This window comes from Echinops telfairi, unplaced genomic scaffold (genome assembly GCF_000313985.2).
Source record: "Echinops telfairi isolate 266 unplaced genomic scaffold, ASM31398v2 ScPeMD7_7418;HRSCAF=8456, whole genome shotgun sequence".
In the NCBI taxonomy this organism is placed as follows: Eukaryota; Metazoa; Chordata; class Mammalia; order Afrosoricida; family Tenrecidae; genus Echinops; species Echinops telfairi.
Window position 1 is genome coordinate 517741 of NW_022111318.1, and position 9302 is coordinate 527042.

The 9302-nt window shown below is 37.2% G+C and overlaps 1 pseudogene; it reads right to left on the bottom strand.

Moving 5' to 3' along the window:
* Positions 1-7291: 7291 nt before the first annotated feature.
* On the bottom strand, positions 7292-8139 carry LOC101653123 (annotated as a pseudogene).
* Positions 8140-9302: the final 1163 nt, after the last annotated feature.

The window sequence follows — 9302 nt, forward strand, 5'->3', positions numbered from 1 at the left end:
TAGCCTCTGCTGAATCTTTCTGATCATAGTTGGTCAATGTGAATAGCCCTGTTACCAGACAGAGAGCATTGTAAAGTCAATTATGGCAGATATGGTTAGGTCAAAAATGTAATGTCTTATCATTTGATCTCCCTTTAAACCAATTTTACAGGTTCCAGTCTTTTTCTTTGTTTATTTGTTTGTTTAAAGTGAAGGGGAAATACACATGGATAAAGCCCCTGGTGTGCTAGTTACATAATCTAGTGTCAATTTGGGACTTGAGAGGATTAAGAGTGTGGGGGTGGAATCTAGTCCATCAATTGGGTCATAGCCAATGAGACCTCTGTGTGGGCATGGCCTTCTCCTGAGAATTCTGGGAACTCATGAATTTCTTCCTTGGAAGTGGGAGAGACTCTCTCTCTCTCTCTCTCTGCTCACTCCCTGAGAGATGCTCTACTTACAAGACAGTTGGCACTACACTGATAGACTCCCATGCCGGGAACTGGAGAAGCCACGTGGAGACCCCTGCCAGTGCTTTGATGCTTACTTACAACACCACTGGATCCAAAGACTTTCTACCCACTGGCCTGTGATCGTCCTGCACTCAGTGTCATTGCATATGTTTCATGAGTCTGAACCTCTTCAGACTCATGAAACATATGCAATGACACTGAGTGTCACTTTATAGACTGGTATCGAGCATATGGACTAATATCAGACTTATGGGCTTGGACTAAACTAGGTTGGGATGATTTCTTAATGTGCAATTGCCTTTTTCATAAAACTCTCTTATACACATATGCGTGTTTATGAATTAGTTTCTGTAGTCTACCCAGACTAACACACCTGAGGAATCCATTCTGAGCATGGACCAGGGATGCAAAAAGCCTTGTTAAAATAAAGAATGCATTGGAAAGTGGATTTTTGACCATATAGTTAGACTAAAATTTGGCACCCTATGATTTGATCTCCCTTATCATCCATTTAAAATTGTTCTAATTTTTAATACTTTCTGATTTCTTTTCAATTGAAGATTTTGTCTGTTTTACTTTGTTATTCTTGTTTGTTTGTTTGTTCTTCTGTATATGGGAAACAGGATAGGTAATCTATAGAGACAGTAAATGGATTAATGGTTCTTTGGGGGTACAGCAGGGGAGGTTGGAGGGAAATCAGAAGTTAACAAATATGAGTACAAAAATAAGAAAATGTTCTAAAACTGATTGTGGTGAGGATTTTACAGCTGTCCTTGATGTGATTGAATTATTGAATGGTATATGTGAATTATATGCTAATAAAACTACAATGAATTTTTTCCTATTGCTTTTCACCTACCTTCTCCCATGTTGTTTTTTCTTATGCCAAGTTGTTTGTTTTTGCATTATCTCTCCCTTTTAAAAATTTTTGTTTCATTTTTTTCTTGCCTAGCTTACTGAGAAATGACAACCATGCACACATGGTCTAACACATCCATGTCTTCTGCATCCCCACCTGCTTGCCACTCTTATATCACCTGATAGACAGTGGTCAACACCAGCTGAACCCACCCTCAACTGTACTACATGAACAGTGAACAGGAAACTTTGCACACACCCACATTCTCTATCATACCTATGAGAACACAGCTGATGAGTCCCAAAGAGAACACAAATATATAATAATCAATTAAATAAAAATTCAACACCACAATGCCTCTGAGATATCAGACATTTTTGGTTCACATAAAGAAACAAGACAGACTTGAAAGTTACCAAAATATAGAGCTAAAAATCCTTCCTGAGGTAAAAATGTCAGTAGAAGCATGTGGCAAAGAATTTAAAGGAATAATAGCTCATTATTTCCCATGGATTGGACACTAATAACAGAGACCTGATGAGCTGTGAGAGGACATCAAGACCACCATTCATGAAGAAAGCAAAAGTTCATTAAAAAGACCAGAAAGGGAAAAAGAACAAAATGGATGTCAGAATGTGATAGGTTTATTGTGCCAACCTGGCCAATGAGCACATTTGGGATTAATTGAAGGGTCGAGAGATAAATGGCTCCTCGAGCCTTGCCTTTCTGGTCTCTTGCTCTTTGATGATTGGACCAGTGTGGGGCTGCCTTAGCTGGTTCTCTGCCTCAACTTGCGAACTACACTACCTGTGGGACATACTACCCGTGGACTGAGTGGCTGTAGTTTAAGGTTCCTTCGGGACCTGCTTCACCACACTACTGGAGTATACATCGCTTGAGCTAGGAACTGTTGGACCCTTTCATCTGGTTGACTGTTAGTGACCTGTCTTGCTGTTTGCTGCCTGTAGTCGGATTGCCTGAATTACTCTACAGAGGACTCAGCTGTCTGCTTCCTTAACTTGCACCTGGCAGTCCTCAAGACTTGAAGGACTGCCAGTGTATTAGCTGTCTCATGGAAGTGAGTTGCACTGAGCCATTTGTATAGCTATATAGACTAATTAGCTGTTTATTTCTTATGTTGTATTTATCTATCTATATAAATATACGTGAAATCATAAGTGTCCTGGTTTTGTTTGTCTAAAGAACCCTGTCTAACATACAGAACAAACTCTGAAAATTGCTCTTATTCATAGAGTAGCCAAACCAAATGTAAGAGATGATGAAATCAAAGAGTTGAATAAATAATTTCAAATGGCGGCTAGAGAATACAAAGCCAAATATTATAATGAAATCTGCAATCTGCAATGACTTAGAGTTAGAAACCAAAAGGGAAGAATACACTAAGCATATCTGAAACTGAAATAACTGAAGAAAAAATTCAAGCCTCGAATTGTAATTTTGAAATATTCTATAGGAAAAATATTGAAGGATGCAGGAAGCATCAAGAAAAATGGAAATAATACACAGAGTCATTGTAGCAAAAAGAACTAGTTAACAGTCCACCATTTCAGAAGATAGCATATGAGCAAGAACCAATGGTTCTGAAGGAAGAAGTTCAAGTGTCACTGAAAGCATTAGCCAAAACAAAGCTCCATGAATTGAAGGCATACCAATTAAAAAGTTTTGGCAAGCTCATGAAGGACTGGAAACACTCACTTTTTTATGGCAAGAAACTTGGAACACAGCCACTTGGCCAACTGACTGGAAGAGATCCATATTTGTACCCATTACAAAGAAAGGTAACCCAACAGAATACTCAAATTATAACACACTATCATTGATATTGCATGCAAGTAAAATTTTGCTGAAGACCATCCAACAATAGTTGCCAGGTTCAGAAGTGGATAAGGAACAAGAGATAGCATTGCTGATGTCAGATGGATCTTAGCTCGAAGAAGAGAATACAATAAAGATGTTTACTTGTGTTGTATTGACTATGCAAAACTTTGCAATAACCTTGAGAAGAATGGGAATTCAGATCACTCCATTGTGCCCACGAGGAATTTGTACAAGGATCAAGAGGCAATTGTGGGAGCAGAACAAAGGAATACTGCAATGTTTAAAATCAGTAAAGATGTGCATCAGTGCTGTATCGTCTCACCATACTTGTTAAATCTGTATATTAAGAGAAGCTGGATTTTATGAAGGAGAATGTGGCATCAGGATTGGAGAAAGGCTTATTAAGAACCTGTGATATGCAGATGATACAACTTTGCTTGCGGAAAGTGAGGAGGATTTCACACACTTGAAGATCAAGCGTTGCAACTTTCAGTATGGATTACTATGCAATGAAGACCAAAATCCTCCCAACCAGGCCAATAAGTAACATCATGATAAATGGTAGAATGGTTGGTGTTGTCAAGGATTTTGTCTTGCTTGGATGCACAATCAATGCTCATGGAAGCAGTAGTGAAGAGATCAAAGGATGCATTGTGTTAGGTAAGTCTGCTGCACAAGACCTTGCTAGAGTATTAAAAAGCTCTTGATGTTACTGATAGATATTATTGAAATTACTTTGTGGACAAATGTGTGCCTGATGTAGGCATTTTACATTGCCTCGTATGTATGTGAAAGTTGGACATTGACTAAGGAAGACTGAAGAAGAATAGATGCCTTTGAATTATGATCTTGGAGAATAATATTAGAAGTACCATGGATTGCTAAAAGGACAAACTGATATTTCTTAGAAGAAGTAGAGCCAGAGTGTTCCTTAGAGGCATAAAACTTTGTCAAGATGACAAGACTTTGTCTTACATATTTTGAACATATTATCAGGAGAAGTGCATTCTGCTTGGTAAAGTGAAAGGACAGTGACAAAGAGGATAGCCCTCAACAAGATGGATTGTCACTGTGGCTGCAACAATGGGCTTAGGCATAGGAACAATTGCAAGGATGGTGCAGGGACATGCAGCATTTTGTTCTGTTGTACATAGGGTCGCTATAGGTCAGAACCTACTAGATGGCACCTAACAACACATGGATTGAGAGAAAATACAGGGGAAAACACTTTCAAAGAATTCAGGGAAACACTACAAAAACAAACTAACAAAATTAAGAAGTCATGTAACTAAAATGCAGAATACTAATACTAAGCTTTCAGAAATAGATAATGCATTGAAAAAGAAAATGAAGAGGCTTGAATCAATGGAAAACCAAATGTGAGCTTGAATACAAATCTCTCATTATGATTCTGGTAGATGAAAAATCTAAGACTTATGTGGGACACCATCAAGAGGAATAATTTACATGTAATCAAAATTTCAGACCAGGAAGAGACCCCTGCCCCCCCAAAATATAAACATAAAAAATTGTTGAAGAGGTATCGTAATAAGTTTTCTGTACTATTATATGACTGAAAGAGAAATATTTGCCAACCAAGAATCATCTATCCAATTAAATTGTGCTTCAAATATTATGATGAAATTAGGGCATTTCCAGATAAAGACAGAACAATGGAATTTTTTGATAGCCTGGATTAGCCTTACAAGAAATATTAAAGGGAATTCTGCAGACAGAAAACCAACAGAAGACCACAACCCAAGATTAACATACATGACAACATCATCCAGAAGTCCATCTAGATGTGGAAGTATCCAAAGTAAAGCAAACCTACAAAGCTGAACTTAGGAAAGCAGAGATAACTATTTGTTAAGAAGATAATAACAAAAGAAGAAGAGGGAATAGTGTAATTACAGGTCTTCCAAATGGAAAGGAGGCCAAACACATTAACAAGGCAAAGGCAATATACCATATGAGTGTTGTTAAAGAAGAAGAAAAAATGATAGAGTTAGAGGAAGAAACTGAGGAAAATGCAAACGCTAAAGGCAACAAAAATTAATGTATTACATATGTGTGTGCATGTATAATCCTGTAATAACACTGTTCCACATGTATTTTGGAGGTATTGATTGGTAATTTAAAATTTCCCTTGAACACAAAACAAACTAACAACTGAAAAGAAAAACAAGAAAATCTACAATAATAATTGGGGACTTTAACACACTTTTTGTTTGTTTCCCAAACTGAAAAGGATTTTTTTTTATTGTAAATTAGGAGGGATTTACATTTTGGATCATTAATTTCGTATTTAATAGTTAAATTACTAATCAACACCTCCAAAAGGTTGCTCTTTACCTTGCTCCTTGATTACGCTTCTCCCTCCTGTGTGTTACTGCCATCCATTAGCCAAAGTTAACAAGCATCTCCTGTCTAGTCCATTACTTTCTCTCCCCTTCTTTGCTCTCTCATCCTTAGAACTCCCCAAAGTCTGTTTCCTTTGGTATAAAATAAAGGTCCTTCTCTTGGTTTTTTTGGTGGTTGTTGTTTTGGGGATTTTTAAATATTTTTTCACTTATATTAGTGGTCACATATAATATTTGTCCTTTTATAATTAAGAAATTTCTCTCTGCATCATTTTCTCCAGGCCCATCCATGTCATAACGGGTTCCATGGTTTCCTTTGTATTTTTCAGCAATGCATAGTGTAACAGTGTGTGTATATACACTAGAGTTTCTTTATTCATTCTTTTACTGTTGGACATTTAAGCTATTTTCTATCTTCCTGCTATTGTGAACAATGCTGCACTGACCTTGGGTGTGCATATGTGTGTTCAAATTATGATTCTTACTTTTTTAGGCTACATATCCAGCAGAGGGATGCTGGATAGTATCGAATTTCTATTCCCTGTTTACAGACCACTTTTGATGTGGATTAGAGAACTAGAAAAAAATAAGGATGGCAAACCAGGTCTAAATAACAACATAAACCAACTAGACTCAATAGGTATAAACAGAATACATCACCAAACAGCAACTGAGTACACATTTTTTCCAATGCACATGAATCGTTCTCCAGAACAGACTATAGTTTGATCCATGAGGGAAGCTTCCATAAATTTTTTAAAACATTGAAATAATACAAAGCATCTTCTCATAACATAATGTTATAAATGTATAAATCAATAGCAGGAAAAGGAAGAAAAAATGAAATGCATGAGAACTGATAACACCTTACTTAAGAGCTATTAGATAGTATAAGAAAGTGAAAATCAAATTTAAAAAATTTTTAAACCAATGAAAATAAGAGCACAATGCAGCATAACCTTGGGGACACAGCAAAAGTGGTACTCAGTGGCAATGTTATAGCAGTAAATGCACACATCAAAGAAGAAGAAATGCCCAAAATCAATAATTTAACCTGGCAATTTGAACAAATAGAACCCACAGTTTGCTAAACCATTTTAAAATATATTAGAAACATTATAGCACTTCACTTCCAAATACTTCAGGACATAAATTAAGACAAGAAATTATCTAATAAAGGGCAATATCCTTATCACAATTCCTAAAACTTAGCAAAAATTACCAATATAATTTTAATTCAGTTCTTATTAAAATTTCCTCAATGGTCCTCTCCACATATTTTCTTGTAATTTTTTAAAGCAGAGTGAGTCCAACCATGCTACCACACTGCATATCTCTTTATTCTCTTTTAATCTAGTTCCCTTCTCTCCCCCTCCCCTTTAAAAAAATTTTTTTATGATACTCGTTTATTTTTAAGAAATGACGGCAATTATCTCCTATTCCACATTCTGGACTTGTTCAGTTATGTCTTTTATATAATTTGTTCCTTTATTCTCAGTAATTCCAGTAAATTAGAAATTAAATCTAAAGACGATTAAATTTCTACATATGGCCAGCAAATATTTGGGGAGATGATATTTTGGCACTCTGAACATTCTTGTGAGAGTCAGATTCAAATTTTCTTCTGTGAGTTTTGGTACACAAGATCTTTAATATTATCAGATTAAATCTTCAATTTTCAAATATTTCCATTTTTAATTATTTTCCCCACAAACCACAAAGCATGTAGCCCCTACAAAAACCAAGATTTGCTTGTTTAATCATCGCAGACTTACTCCTTAATTGAAATGCAAACATTTTTCTTCTTTTATATTTTGTCCAACACCCACATAATAGTCAGTATGATAGTCACTGATGTATCAAGAGATTAACATACTTCACAGAGCATCAGCATCATCAAGAGAATACGGACATATGGGAGGTGATTGGGGAGTGACTGGTGACCCAGCAGGAAATGGAAGTAGTCAACATGATAGGAAATGTGGTGGCAGTAGTGGCCCACTGAATTTTAGGCTTGGCTTTCCTAGTCCCACCCTGACTCTGGATTGGGTATTGTGAAAGCCGAAATGAGTTCCATGGAATAGATTTAGAATTGATATTATTTGGTTTATTTCCAGGTGACCTGGAGGAGTTCTGGGTTTCATTTTGAAACTTGATTGCATTTCCATTCTCTTGAGCATTCTGACCTAAATTATTAACTCTCTCAAAGGTAATAAAAGGTAGATCAGACGGATTTTGCTCCTCTCTGTTTCCATATCCAGTTTAAACCATATCAAGTTTCTCTCTTATAAAAAATTGAAGCAATGCTAGCTGGCTAAATGCAGCCATCTTCTGACCAAAGGGCAGAACGTTTACCACCAACTTGCCACTGCATCCATGGACTTGGGCATTCTATTTTTAGCTCCTTTTCTTTTTAGTAGGCTTTGTTTTAGGTGCGGTACTTTCCCTCAAAGCTTCACAAATGTCATCATTCTTCAGAGCATGCTTAAATGAAGCCACAGCTTTATTTGAGGCTTTGATCAATGCTGTATCATCCTAAATATTAGTTCTCACCTTGGCCTTCTGCAACCCAGAACAAACGCAGTGTCTCTGCTCTTAGGGAAAACACACTGCCACCTGCTGCCATGGCAAGTCTACATTCTCAATAAACTTCTGAAGGCAGAATTTCAATCTCTCTAACTCGCCCTTGGAGAATGATGGTATCTTTGTGATAGTTACATAATTTCATGTCAACTTGAAATTATATAAATGTGTAGGGGTGGTACTCAACCTGTCAATCACATCACAGCCTGATAGTGCCTCCTTATGGGCGTAGCCTTCTCATAAGGAGGGCCCTGGGAACCTCCCACTCTCTCTGTGCCTTCACCTTCCTGCTTGCTGACCCTGATTGTTGCCACAGCCACCTCCATTGGATACACATGACTTTAAAACCACCGGCCTGTGGTCTTCCTGCATTCTGCATCATTACATGTAGCTGCATGAGTCTGAGGAGGGAATTATGGACTAGTATCGGACGTTTGGACTTGAGTTGAACTAGGCTGGTATGTTTTCTTGATATAAAGCTCTTTCTTACACATCTATGATCATCACTGGATTTGTTTCTCTAGTCCACCCAGCCTAACACATTTTGGTACCTTGGAAGTGGGATAGCAGAGAAATAAATCATGAAGATGGAGCCCAGATGCTTGACTGACCTCTGCCTTAGAGTAGTTTTTCTTCTTTGGGTAGCCAGAGGTCAGATAGGGCCACACTGTTTACTCAATTGCTTTCTGGAAAGGACATGGGAAGTGAAGGTTTTCATTCCTAGCAGTTAACTTTGGTTATGCCTGTCTGAAATGGTGAAAATGAATGTGATAAATACAAATTTTGAGTTCAGTGGGTAAAATCACCACTTTAACTTCTCTGAGACTATGCTGCTTCTTAAAAATGGCTGACTGGCCAGACCCTGACTTGTTGCAGTCAGAGGCCTAAGGCCATATTGCATAGAAATGGACTAGTTTAGTCAACAAAGGATTGAATTTGACTGTTTTAAGAATTGTGAATATTGAACTTGAGGTTTATGCCTGAAGCTATAAAAATGTGGGGTCAAGCAAGAGGAAAGTAAAAGGAAATAGAGGAAAGAACTAGGAGGCAAAGGGCATATAAAGAGGCCTAAAGACAGGCATATGCATATATTTATAGGTGCATATGTGTGTATATGTTTATATATGATGATGGGGAAATAGATCTATGTGCATATATTTATAGTTTTAGTATTAAGGTAGCAGATGGACATTGGGCCTCCACTCA